Source organism: Ambystoma mexicanum, chromosome 3q (assembly GCF_040938575.1).
Source record: "Ambystoma mexicanum isolate Mex_15411 chromosome 3q, UKY_AmexF1_1, whole genome shotgun sequence".
NCBI lineage: Eukaryota > Metazoa > Chordata > Amphibia > Caudata > Ambystomatidae > Ambystoma > Ambystoma mexicanum.
Genome location: NC_090926.1, coordinates 77,622,872 through 77,637,518, shown reverse-complemented (window position 1 = coordinate 77,637,518; position 14,647 = coordinate 77,622,872). Strand labels below are relative to the sequence as shown.

General features: G+C 43.6%; 1 protein-coding gene across 1 annotated transcript in view; it reads left to right on the top strand.

The window, feature by feature from the left end:
* LOC138582156 (zinc finger protein 268-like) overlaps nt 1-14,275 on the top strand; it is a 373,736-nt gene extending 359,461 nt beyond the window's left edge. Inside the window, exon 3 of the transcript XR_011304960.1 lies at nt 12,968-14,275. The gene's annotated coding sequence lies outside the window, so the exon portion shown is untranslated. The remainder of the gene's footprint in view (nt 1-12,967) is intronic.
* The last annotated feature ends 372 nt before the right edge of the window (nt 14,276-14,647 follow it).

Genomic DNA, 14,647 nt, shown 5'->3' with positions numbered 1-14,647 from the left:
TAACAGTGAAGCGTACTGATGTATAATGCAGGGTGTGTGTGATAGCTGCACTAATTTTCTGATTTTAATGCAGGGCCCTGATCAAGCCGCGCATGGGGGATCATCATACAATTAATGGTGGTATGGCAGCTTTGCTCAATAGAAAGGATAATTCTAAGTGAACTACTTACTCCATGTTGAAATACTCTAATGTGGATGTTGACAACATTGTGTGATAATGAGGAAATGTTTATGAAACTTTAATTGGATTTGGATGCACTTTAGGGTCATGGTATACCCTTGGGTTATCGGAGTATCTCGTGTCAAAATGTATTTTAATGGAAATTATAATCATACCCTGAGTGTGCGTGTGGGCCGTTGTTGCGCGACACGTCTTAAGTGTTGTGGCCCTTACTGTGTCATCTACAACCTGCACTGCATGTGTTGTTGGTTTTGGTTGGAGTCACAGTGTTTGGAGCTTGCATATGTTATAGCAAAAGGCTAATGGGTGTTATTTATATGTTCATGCAATGAAAGATTGAATCTTAATGTTCAATCACCTGATTGCCAGAAGTTAGTTGTGCAATCAGGGGAGTAAATAGTGATAGATAGGAATCCAGGTAAGTGATTCCAAAGAAATAAAAATGAGTTAAGGGTGTGCACAATCAAAGAATTGGTGGACCATGTACGCTTAAAAATGAGGTACATAAGTGAAAATTTACCAACCAGGTAGGATTGAGTTTTGGAAATGAGTTTACATTAGATAAAAAGGAAAAGTGCACAAGTAATGAGAGACATTATTTTTGTGAATATGTTCGGCGCCATGTGTTATTGATATGAAGTTAGTCATTTATTGTTCATAGTTTGGATCTATTAGAATATTTCAGTGCTACCATTTGAGCACAATATATGTTTAAATGTTGGTTCATTGTGAGTGAGTCTGGTAGAGTTGTAGTTTGGTTGATGCATGCATGAGTATACTGGTTTAAGGATGTACGTGGCGCGGGTGAGTGTGAATGTGCTCGCCTGTTTATCAGAGGTTGCACCTGTATGTGTGTGCTTCGTTCCACCGTCCCCGCATACGTATGTCTGCACTGAGCGAATGATGCAGTGTGCATGTGTCTGATGCTGGATTGGTTGGAAGTTGGTTTGCAAATTGAACTGGTTGTGATCTGTGGGGTGTGTGTGTGGCGATAAGTGGGAGCCGGTTGTGGCTGATTGAGTTTTGGTTGTGAGAGTGGAAGTGTTAGGCAGAATCCTGTGCCGTTCCCTTGGGGAGCACTACAGAAGATTAAGACTACAGGTATGAGCAATAAATCCCCTTTGGTATCAGTCCACACCACAAAGATTTAGTTGGTAGCTGTGGCTGAGCAGTCAGACTTATCTCAAGAGGAAGATGAGCAGTATTCAGTGTTTACACAATGGGTATTACAGTACTATGGCACAAGGAAACACTGACCAAAGCTTTGTATTAAAAAGAATATATATTTAATTTACACCTTCCTAGTTCAACGCATAAATCACAGTTAATAAAGCAAGTTAAATTCAGTCGTGGAAAAGTATCCCTAATTACTTGTAGACAAGTTTGTGGTAAAGTGAAAACTGAGCAAAATGGCACAGTGAACACCAACTACAAATGGCACTCTAGCAAGTTAGCGCAAGGGAGGGAAAGCACAAGTTAAACCAAAATATCTTAAAACACCCCCTAGCAACACTTCCCGGAAGTTTTGTGAACAAGTAATGCACAGTAGTACTTTAGCAAAAGGATACGTAAATGAAAACTGAGCAAAATGGCACTTCACAAGTTAGAACAGTGGGAAGGAAGAGGGGTTTAAAAGATTCAGGTGCATCGACACATTTCTAGATGAGAATCAATCTAGTGAGAGCAGATCTAACAAATCAGCAATAGGCCTGAGCCAGAGTCAGTGGTACAGGACCAAGAGCTTAGGAGCAAACATTTTCTTGTAGCTGCAGTCAAGTCTTTGGTTAACGATATTCGAAAAGGTAAATCCAAGGCAAAAGACAATGTTAGACGAAAGGGCAGCCAACCCAACAGGTAGATAAAGGATTTAAACAACCTTTAGGGCTACCACGCAGAAAGGGAGGCCTGGCGGAACAAAGTACCTTAAATGAAGAAGTGGCTCCTGCGGTGGCGGTTGTCCCTGGTAGTTCCTGCAGTTCGGGGGATCCAGCAGTGGAAGAGAGGCTCTCGTCGTGGGGGAAGGTCCGAGTTACTGCACTACCCAGGGATGAAACCAGCCGCGGTGCTGCCAAACGAAAAAAAGGTACGCTCCTTTAAATTGCGGTCCGGATGGATGGCTGCCTGGCTATCCGGCCTCCAGGTGCTTGGCACTGGTGATTCAACCAAGGCAGGTCCGAGGAAGCGATTGGCGAACTGGTTGGTCCCACCAGCTCAAGGGAAGAAGGCTGTTGCGAAGAAGATCTCTCGTCGTGTGGAAGAAATGTGGTAAGGCGCTGCAGCAGGGCTTCACAGGTGGTGCAGTTGCTGAAGATGTCCTTGGCTTCTCTCCCCTTCGGTTCCGTAGTTCCAGTTGCAACGTCTTGCTCTTCCAGTCCTCAGGACCCTGCTTTTATTCAAAAAGTCCCCCATTCATACAGGCTAGCTGTCACTCACACAGTGGAGTGGTCACTTTGGCGGGAGACCCTCCAGCCTATCAGGTTAGAGTGCGACCTGAGTTGTTGCGGCAACTCTGTCCAGGGGTCCTACTCCCCCTCCCACACAGTGGACCCACCCCGGACTCAGTGGCGCTGAAAGGAGGGCTTCTCGGCAGAAGCCCGCCAAAAGGACGAACAAAGGATCCCCGACCTGGGTTAAGGGTTTCGAGAAAGACACGAGAAAGAATTTATATTAAAGTTCTGGCAATAAAAACCCACCGGAGTAAAGTTAATAAAAGAATAGACCGGCGGTATGTAAGAGGCTGTTAGAAAAAGTGGTAGCCTTGAACAATGTGAAAATCCTATAGGGAAATATTCACGGTCAAATATTTTCGGTAGTAACCACTGCCACCAACCAGAAACTTTTGAGAGAGGGACTGTACGGTACCCTCTCGAAAATGAACACAAGGGAAACACTATTAACCCTTACCAGTACTTCCATAATAAGATGGTTTGTACTGGTTTAGTTCATACGAGATGACTAGTAAAGTCAATGGGGACTTTACATGCCCTGGGAGACAGTAGTAACTCCCAGGGTATGGAGTCTATGTTTGGCGGTCGCTATGACACCCCTGTGTCACTACACGGAGGGTGCTGTGTAACACATGTGAATAAAGATGGTTCCTATGGGGTTGAGAGATCCCATAGACATTAAACACAAAAATAGCCCAGGACACACATAGCAAAAATGCCTAAGAGTGGGAAAAAGAGTCTCACTTTTAGCAGGAGAAAAGAAACAAACCCTTCAAATCCAGCAAAGCTGACATAGAATGGAAATTCTCCCTAACAGTGGGTTCTGACATTTTCTGACATCCTGTAACTCCTGCTTTTGACAGGCAAACTGTCACCAGTATTGATATCATGCTGGCCCCAAGGGGTCAAGCCTGGTGCTAGTGAGAACAGAGGGGCAAATTGATTTAGCACAACTTTGCACTCCTCCTGTTGTTCAGGTGTCAGGTTAGAAGAGAGATTTACTCCTTCTACTTTCTCGTCTAAAGGTTTGCCTCTGAGGAGGTCAGGTAGAGGTTCACTCTCCCCTTCCTCTTGAGCTGAAGCTAGAAGCAAAGCTCCCAGTTCTGGTCTTGAGACATAAGCTTTTAGACGGTTGGTGTGAAAGACTCTAGGAGCCTCCTTAGAATTGCCTAAGTCCACCAGATAGTTTACCTCTCCAAGTTTTCCCACAACCTTGAAGGGTCCCATCCATTTGTCCTGCAAGGCCCTCTGCCTTGTAGGTACCATAACAAGAACTAGCTGGTCTTGAGCGAACTCAACCATGTTGGCCTTCTGGTCATACCAATGCTTCACCAGAGCCTGACCTGCTTTCAAATGATCACTTGCTTCAGCCATCATGTGTGACATTCTCCTCCGGAGTCCTATCACATAGTCAGTCACTCTGACTGGCTTGGGGGAAGGAGCACTCTCCAACCCCTCCTTGATCAGGGCCAATGGACCTCTGACCGGATGGCTATAGAGAAGTTTGAAGGGACTGTAACCCACTCCCTCCTGAGGGACTTCTCTATATCCAAATAGAAGGCATGGCAGTAGGAGATCCCACTTTTTCTGCAGGGGATCCTCTAAATCTCCTATCATGCTCTTCATGGTTCTGTTGAACCTTTCTACCAACCCATTTGTCTGAGGGTGGTATGCTGTTGAGAACTTGTAAGTAACCCCACAATTTTTCCACATGGCCTGCATGTAGTGGGGCATAAAGTTTGACCCCCTGTCGGATATTACCTCCCTAGGAAACCCAACCCTGGTAAAAATACCTAGTAGCATGGTCTACTACAACAAGTATAAACCTGTTGCCTGAAGAGGTTGGAGGATCAAGGGGACCAACAATGTCGATTCCTACCCTCTCAAATGGTACTCCCACTACAGGGAGAGGCACTAAAGGTGCTACGTTCTTGGAGCCACTTTTACCAGAGGTTTGGCAAGTGTGGCAACTCTTGCAATATTTATCTACCTCAGCCCCCATTTTAGGCCAATAAAAGTAGAGAGAGATCCTATCCTTGGTATTCTTGAAACTCAAGTGATCAGCCAAAGGTATCTCATGGGCTAGTTGCAAGAATTGGAGTCAATTTTCTTGGGGCACTACAAGTCTTTTGTAGTCTCCAGGGATTGACTCTGTTGGTTCACTATAGAAGAGGCCATCTTCCCAGTGTAACCTATACTTCCCAGGCCGTTGCCCTTCAAGCTGAGAAGCTGCCTGGTGGCAAAGACCTTCCAGAGTTGGACATTCTCTTTGCCCTCTACTGAAGTTTGCCCTGTTGGGGCCACCTTCTACCAGTAAAGACTGCAGCTCAGGATGGTCCAAAGGGTCCAGATCTCCACCTTGCCTTCGACTAGGTCTGAGTCGTCAGGCTCTAGTTCAACCACACAGGGTGGTACCTCACTCTCAGCCTCAGCTGGAGGAGGAATCACAGGTGTTATTTTTGACAACCTAGGAGATTTCCTGGTTGGAAGCACTGGAGTGCTTGCTGCTGGTTTCTTTTTGGAAGTCTTGGGTTTCCCCTTTGCTTCTGGTTGCTTTGAAATAGCAGTTAGTAATTCCAGTGGAGTAGGAGTGACCTCTTTTTCTATCATCTCCTCAGGAGAGCTTCTCAAGGTCCTCTTCCTTGCAGGTCTGGTGAGCTCCTGCAATCTTTTGCTGGGAGGTCTGAGAGTAATAGACACTATCCCCAATTCCTTAAGGTCATTCCCTAAAAGAACCCTTCCAGGCACTTCAGATTGCACACTAACAGGTATCCTCACAGTCATTTCATTACACTGGATGAGAGCTGGTAATTGTGGAAGCTTCTGCACAGGCCCTCCAGCTAACTTGGTGAGGTGTTTGGGTGCCTTGGCAACATCCTCCACCCTGAAAAAAGATTCATCCACCATTGTTATACTGGCCCCAGTGTCTCTAATGGCAGGAGTCTCCTCGCCATTTACTAGGACACTGTCTTTATAATACTCTTTAGTATTAGGCGGGATAGAATTATATACATCTAATTTCTGCTGTTCCCATAACCCAAGAGATACTAAAGATACACTAGCTGAGACTCGGATGGGGTCATCAGCCAGTAACTGAAAGTTTCCACTAGCCATCTGTACTTCCTCCTCTGGAGCGAAGGCTAAGGAGACAGTGTGGACCCCTGAAGGTTTACCCTTACATCTGGGATCCCCTTTCACATGATCAGTAGAGCCACAAACATAACATTTCCCAAATGTCTTTATGAATGGTGGCTTGTTCCGACCTCCTTCTAGTCTGGGACCAGAAGGTGCACTAGCCTGATTAGGTTTTCCTTGGGGCTTACCCTTAGGATTCTGTTTGTGGCCCTCTTTGGAATTGGAATTTTGTGAATTCTCTTTGTTGTCTTTCTTTGGCTGCTTTCCCTCATCCTTTTTCTGAGTTACCCCTGAATCCTGGTGAGTAGCCCTGTTGGCAACCCACAAGTCGGCAGCCTTAGCCAGTTTCTCAGAATCTAGTTCTTTTGAATCAGCCAAGTGCTGTCTGAGCTCAGGAGAGCAGGCATCATAGATAGACTCCAACATTACAAGAGTTCTCATTCCTTCATAAGTGTTAACTGTGTAACCTTTAATCCATCCCTCTAAGTTCTTCAAACACTCATTCACCCAAGTAGCCCAAGGGGTACTATCATGCTTTTTGAGGGTCCTAAACCTCTTAAGGTACTGAGAAGGTGTCTTCCCAAATCTAGCAATCAAAGCCAGCTTTACACATTCATAATCCTTCTTATCCACCTCCCCCAACTCCATTACCACATCAGATGCAACAGGGGGGAGCCTAGAGAATAACCAGGGGATCAACTGATTCCCTGTGATATCCTGGAGCCCATGATTATATTCAAACTTAGCAAGCCAATCTAATACATCCAACTTTGGTTCATACATACCCACAATCTCTTTAGGCATCCAGGGTCTTTTTGGACTGGAAGATCTAGAGGATTCGGGGAGAGTTGCATTTTCCAAAGACAATATCTTAATCTCAAACTCATGATTGAGCTCCATTTCTTTGAGCCTTAGTTCTTGATGTCTCTGTTCAGTTTGGGCACTAATTCGTTTGAATTCTAGTTCAAGTCTCATTTTTTCTAGTGAGATACATTCAGGACTTAATGTGGGACCTGGTAAGGGTCCAGTAGCTACAGGTTGAGGTCTTTGAGCAGGTAGAGGACCAGAGGGGGTGACATCATTATCCTCCTCTTCCTCATCTGTTTCAACAATAATATTTTCAACATTATCCTCTTCACTGTTTGCTACATTTTCTGGGGTAGTGGGCACTACAACACCACTATCCAGACTTTGTTTCTCTAACAGTCTATCAATCATTTCTGTTTTCTTGCCTTTGACTGGAAGACCTTTCTGTCTGCACACATCTTTAAGATAATCAGCAGTTTTAGTAAGGAGGGTCTCCTGACTGTAACTTTCCATACTTTGACTTTGTTTAAAATAAACTTTTTGTGATTGTTAGCTTTGTGGTTAATTGAACCAAGGTACTAGCAGCACACTAAAATGTAAATCTAATACTTTTATCCTCACCGCTGTACACCAGTGTTAGGCAGAATCCTGTGCAGTTCCCCTAGGGAGCACTACAGAAGATTAAGACTACAGGTATGAGCAATAAATCCCCTTTGGTATCAGTCTGCACCACAAAGATTTAATTGGTAGCTGTGGCTAAGCAGTCATACTTATCTCAAGAGGGAGATGAGCAGTATTCGGGGCTTACACAATAGGTATCACAGTACTATGGCACAAGGAAACACTGACCAAAGCTTTGCATTAAAAAGAACATATATTTAATTTACATTTGTAACATAATGGCACTTCACACAGCCTCACAGGGCTGTGTGAAGTGCCATTATGTTACAAATGTATTTCATTAGTGCTGATTAACTAAGGAAATAAAACAAATCACGTGTCTAACACAAAACAAACTTGACTCATCCATTACCTGTGAAAGTTGCTAAACTAACAAACCCTGGACCATCTAATCCGACCAGCGCCTGCAGGTCCACAGTCTGTCAACCCCCCCCAAATCGTCTTTTCAATTAGGAACCCTGGAGTTGGTTCCTTGACAAACCAGGACTCGGGCTGCAGGTCTTACAGAATAATCCAACAAACAAGAAGTGCGCAGGAGAGAGGGAGTTCCGCTTTCCAAAACTCCATCCATGCTCAAATATATTTAATTTACACCCTTCTAGTTCAACACATAAATCACAGTTAATAAAGCAAGTTAAATTCAGTCATGGAAAAGTATACACAACTCCCTAATTACTTGTAGACAAGTTTGCGGTAGAGTGAAAACTGAGCAAAACAGCACATTGAAAACCAACTACAAATGGCACTCTAGCAAGTTAGCGCAAGGGAGGGAAAGCACAAGTTAAACCGAAATATCTTCAAACACCCCCTAGCAACACTTCCCAGAAGTTTTGTGAACACGTAATGCACAGTAGTACTTTAGCAAAAGGATACGTAAATGAAAACTGAGCAAAATGGCACTTCACAAGTTAGAACAGTGGGAAGGAAGAGGGGTTTAGAAAATTCAGATGCATCGACACATTTCTAGATGAGAATCAATCTAGTGAGAGCAGATCTAACAAATCAGCCAGAGTCAATAGGCCTGAGCCAGTGGTACAGGACCAAGAGCTTAGGAGCAAAAACATTTCTTGTAGCTGCAGTCAAGTCTTTGGTTAGCGAAGTACGAAAAGGTAGATGCAAGGCGAAAAACAATGTTAGATGAAAGGGCGGCCAACCCAACAGGTAGGTAAAGGATTTAAATCACCTTTAGGCTACCACACAGAAAGGGAGGCCTGGCGGAACAAAGTACCTTAAATGAAGAAGTGGCTCCTGCGGTGGAGGTTGTTCCTGGTAGTTCCTGCAGTTCGGGAGATCCAGCAGTGGAAGAGAGGCTCTCGTCGTGGAGGAAGGTCCGAGTTACTGCACTACCCAGGGATGAAACCAGCCGCGGTGTTGCCCAACGAAAAAAAGGTACGCTCCTTTAAATCACGGTCCGGGTGGATGGCTGCCTGGCTATCCAGCCTCCAAGTGCTTGGCACTGGCGATTCGACCAAGGCAGGTCCGAGGAAGCGATTGGCGAACTGGTTGGTCCCACCAGCTCAAGGGAAGAAGGCTCTTGCGAAGAAGATCACCTCTCGTCGTGTGGAAGAAAAGTGGTAAGGCGCTGCAGCAGGGCTGCACCGGTGGTGCAGTAGCTGAAGATGTCCTTGGCTTCTCTCCCCTTTGGTTCCGTAGTTCCAGTGGCAACGTCTTGCCCTTCCAGTCCTCAGGACCCTGCTTTTATGCAAAAAGACCCCCATTCATACAGCCTAGCTGACACTCACACAGTGGAGTGGTCACTTTGGCGGGAGACCCTCCAGCCTATCAGGTTAGAGTGCGACCTGAGTTGCTGCGGCAAATCTGTCCAGGGGTCCTACTCCCCCCTCCCACACAGTGGACCCACCCCAGACTCAGTGGCGCCGAAAGGAGGGCTTCTCGGCAGAAGCCCGCCAAAAGGACGAACAAAGGATCCCCGAGTTGGGTTAGGAGTTTCAAGAAAGACACGAGAAAGAATTTATAATAAGGTTCTGGCAAATAAAACCCACCGGAGTAAAGTTAATAAAAGAATAGACCGGAGGTATGTAAGAGGCTGTCAGAAAAAGTGGTAGCCTCGAACAATGGGAAATTATTAGCGGTACCGTTATTTGCTCTGAAGTCCCTCAGCGGGTCCCTTCCTTAACGTGTGGTCTGACCACACGTTAAGGACGGGACCCGCTGAGGGACCTCGTAGTAGGGTGGTGGGGGATTACCAGCACCGGCACCCTTACCAGTGCCGGTAATCCCTTACCGCCTTCCGTGTAATGAGGCCCTGTGTGTGGACTTCAGGAGTTTGAACCAGAACATATTAGTTGAGAGACATCCTCTACTTATTTCAGAAACACTAGCCACTTTAGGCAAACCCAAGTGGTTTTCCGTAATTGGTCTGTCGGCAGCATATCGTCAGGTTCCACTTTCTGAGCAATCTCAACACTTAACAGCTTTTATTACTCCTGAAGGGACATTCAAATTCAGTCGGATGCCATTTGGTCTGGCATCGGCTGCATCCGTATTCCAGAAAGTTAAGGAAGAAATATTGAAGGGACTAGATAATGTAACAGTGTTCAGGATCATATATTGGTGTTTGCGGAAGATGAATGTGAGCATGAGAGAGTGTTGAGAGCTGTACTAAACAGGCTTAAACAGGCAGGTTTGACAGTCCAAAGAAGCAAGTGCAAGATAGCTGTCAATGAGGTGGAGTACCTACGCCACAAGATATCAAAGGATGGTATCTCACCCAAAAGATCACTTATGGAGAGTATTAATAATGCCCCTCTGCCTAAAGACAAAGACCAATTGCGTTCATTCCTGGGTCTGGCAGAATATTATCACAAATTTGTGAATGGGTTTGCGGTAATATCATCTCCATTGAGAGATCTACTTAAAAAAGGTGTGAAGTATGAGTGGTCTGAAGAATGCCAAGAGGCTTTTTATGTCAATTAAGAAGGGAATTGCACAAGCACCATCTTTGGGAGGATTCATTTCAGGCAGGAAAACCACATTATCAGTTGATGCTAGTATTCTAGGATTGGGTGCCACACTAGTTCAACATGTCTCTGGTAAGATTGAACATGTAATAGCTTTTGCATCAAGACCACTGGGAGGTGCGGAAAGGAATTATTCCGTCATAGAGAGGGAGGCATTGGCGATGTCATGGGCTATATCACATTTCAAGTTCTTCTTATGGGGTCAGCCATTTCTAGTAAAAACGGACCACAAACCTTTAGTTCAGTTGATGAGCAGTGTTCACTGGGCCAAGGGATCTCCAAGGATATCTAGGTAGGTGGTGGAGTTGATGGGATATAATTTTAAAGTATGCTACATACCTGGTGAAGAAAATGTTGTGGCAGATTGCTTATCAAGGTTGCCGGTGGGAAATAATGAAGACATTGAAATAAATAAAAAACAAGAGTTCAGTATATCCGAAATTGAGTGTAATGCTATTGACAAAAGTGAATGGTTGAGTGCGGATAAGGATGATTTGGTATTGAATCAAGTCAAATTGTGGACAAGAGAAGGGTGGCCTCATAAAAATGAAATTGAAAGAGGTTATGAAAGATACAATGAAGTGAGAGAGGAATTGAGCTTGTCGGAAGATGGTTAAAAACTCAGAAGAGGAAACAAAATAGTACCTCCATGTGGTGTCAGATCCCAATTGGTGAAGGTGGCCCATCAAGGGCATTTGGGAATGAGAGGAACTAAGAGGTATCTGAGGCAGTCATTCCGGTGGCCTGGGATAGATAGTGATGTAGAGAAAAGTGTTAGGAATTGTAAGGAATGTGTGAAGAGTGATAAAGGCAAGATGGTGGGAGAAGTCCCACTGGTTCCTGTGAGTGTTCCCAGCGAACCGTGGCAGAAAGTAGCTATTGACTTAGTAGGACCCATACAAGATCTTGGTGAAGGAGATAAGTAGTTAGTAGTACTAGTGGACTATCATACCAAATGGATAGAGTGGAAGGCACTCCGCGAGGCCACTACAGTGGAAATGATATCATTTTTAGAAGAAGTGTTTTACAGGGAGGCTTTTCCTTCAGTGGTGTCACCGATAATGGTTTACAGTTTTGCTGAGATAGAATGTTGACTTTCTTGAGAAAATTCAGTATCAAACATGTGTGAACAGCTCTGTATCCCAGGGCAAATTGCCTAGTAGAAAGGGCCAACAGATTTGTGAAGAGTGGGATACAACTAGCATTGGCTTCGGGATTGGAATGGTCGAGAGTATTTAAAGAAATGGTATGGAACTATTGTACTACACCACATTCAATTACGAGAATATCTCCATATATGTCATTGGAGGGCAGACAACCGGGCACAAAACTTTGTCCAGGTTGGCTGGAAATGGCAAAAAGTGCAGATATAGATTGTGAGAAAAGTATGGTACTCATTAGAGCAGCATAGAATATGTATAAACAAAAATTCGATGAGGTTAACAAAACCAAGGAAACAAATTGGGAAAAAGGTGATATGGTTCTTATTAAGAATCCCAGATTAAGTTCTAAATGTGTAGAGAGCAAATTTATCGGACCAAAGAAGATCGCAGCTGTAAGAGGAAATGTGGTGATTTTGGAAGGGGGAGAATGTTGGTCAATGTCTAAATTGGTCAAGTGTTCATCCAATGTTGTTGAAGATGACCATGTGGAGTACAACAATAACGCTAATGGTAAATGCACAAACAGCAGTGATAAGAAATGTGACTACTGTCAAAAGGAATAAGCTGTGGGTGATGGGCTAATGTTAATACAGGAATTAGTCTAGATAGAGTAAGAAATAAACCAACATGGCTTAAAGACTTTTATGTAGAATGAACATCAATCAACGGTTGCCAAGGGACGAGATGTGTTATGATTAGCATTTATTATATTTTTTAAGTGTTTAATCCAGTTTAAAGCTATATATGTTGTTGACAAGTTATACTGAAGTAAATGAGTATGTTTTACACTTTACATAGGTTAAGCTACATGATGAGCTCATACAGTTCTAAGTAAGAATGTTTATCTACGTGTATGTGCTCTAGAGTTATTAATGTCAGATGGAGTTTGCTAGATGTAGCAGTGCCTGCTGTCGCGTACAGTTCTACTAATAAACATATTTAACTTGCTAAATCGTGTGTGAGACTTCCTAACAGTCTGCTCTACAATTATGTCCTGTCTTCTGTCTACTGTGTCACTGTATATACTTACAAGAGAAACTGGATTGATGTACATTTGTACCTAAAGTAAATAAAGCTACCTGGAAAAAACCCAATGACTCCACAGCAGGTCTGTGTCCCGAGTCCCAGCTTTATTACCAACAAATATACTTTATAACAGATGCTTCTGCACATTTCGTCGATGGTGGACGGAGGAGGATTGTGTGTGTGTGTGTTGTTTGGTTGGTTTTGGGTGTTATCTGCTGTCTGTGAACCCAGTAAAGTTGTGACTGTCACTTTGGTCTCAGAGTGATTTGTAACACACAAGAGGCACATCTCAAAATTAAACTTGTCAACAATAGAGAAGGAAGCACTAGGAGTGAAGTGAATTCTAGAACACTTTAGAACTTGAATATGGGGTCTACCAGTAATTGCCAAAACCGATCATAAACCATTAATGCACATTTTGAACTCTAAATACTCACATTTGGTCTCCCCCAGGATACGTTGATGGATCCTCGATAAAATGCAATACAATGTAAAAGTTGTCTACACACCAGGCAGAAGGAATCTAATAGCGGACTGTTTTTCCAGGTTGCCTTGGGACAAGGAAGATCAAGATCAACACAATGGAAACAACGCTGGGGAGTGATGGAAAACACAGTAACATCAAAGAAAATTGCCAAGTTCCTGGAAGACGTCTTCAATAGAGAAGGAGATCCACACGAAAAATGTACTGATAATGGAGTCTAGTTTGTGTCTGAAGAAATGCAAGAATTTCCAAAAGACCAGGCAATAGAACACCGACTTACTTCATTGTACCATCCCATGGCAAAAGGACTAGTAGAGTGCATGAAAGGATTTGTGAAAAATATAATTCAGCTGGCAGTCGCAAATTCCTTACCATGGAATGACACACTCAAGGAAGCACTCAATGCCTGTAGAATGACTACCTATTCCACAACAGAAATAGAGCCATTTGTCATGATTAGAGGAAGGTCACCATGCAATAGATTAAGCCTGTTATGGTTATCCTTGTAGAACACCAGGACGATTGACAATGAGGAAATTATGAAGAGAGTAAGAGAAAATCCGAAAAGATACAGAGTTTTACGACCACACCATATGTACAAGTGAATCCAAGTTTGAAGTGGGAGATTGGGTTTGCCTGAGGAAGCCCAAAAAGGTTCTTAAGTGTCTGTCCAAATTCAGGAATGCCCAGATGGTGGAGAAAGTGGTAAAGAAGTGCATGACTTTAGACGATGGGAAGAGATGGTCTATTGATGATGTAGTACATTTCTCTGGAAGTGAAGGCCCAGCTCTCAAACCGGACTGTTCACAGAAGAAGCAGAACCACATTTGTGGCATAACAACAGTCCGGCCAGCATGATGCCTTTGAGGGGCAGAAGAATCGCTCCAAATTTCAAGAGTGACTATATCTATTATTGGTGATACCATAGAGTTCAACTCGTTATTCTTTATAGCATTATATACATATACCTTTTGTCTCCCCCCCCCTTTTCCTCGTCTTTTCCCACTTTCCTCCACTTTTGTCATTGTTCATCCCATGGAGGGGAGATTTCGTGGTTTTGTCGTCCCGCGCCATTCTTGAGTATCCCACGGATTCGAGAATGGCACGGGAGAGAGAAGCAGCAGTGAAAGGCGATGCAGGTCACCTGTAGAGATCTGGTTTGGTTTAGTAGTGGCTTAGCACAGAGTGTGTAGCTAGGGTGTGAGGTCATCACTTAGAATGTTATATGGAATGTTTACAATCAATCCACTTTCTATGTACTGAGTGGACAGTTGGGGCCAGCTCGCCACCTGGGCTGGTGGATGCTTTATCTCTCATACTTTGAACTGATTTGATACCAACGTCTTGATCAATAAAAGTACATAAGAATATACTGCTGGTCCACAATCTTATTATCCAGAAGGGATTCTTACATCACCCTGCGCCTCGGGAGTATTCCTAGTAAAGATTACACCTAACTAATATATAGTGTAATTAGACTTTAATCATAACAGACTGTATGGTCTAACATTCACATTTTCAATATTTATTGCTGTATCTAATGACCCACACATCTTGGCTAAGTCATGATGAAATGATGACGTAATAGTCTGCCATTGCAGCAATAACATGAATCTTCTACTTCAGAATGAGAGTTCTAACATGAAATAAGAGTTCTAATAAGGTTTGAGAATTCAAATTTTGGAATGTGCCTTCTAATTTGGAACTAAAGAACATTATTTGGATTGCATTTTGGAATCAGA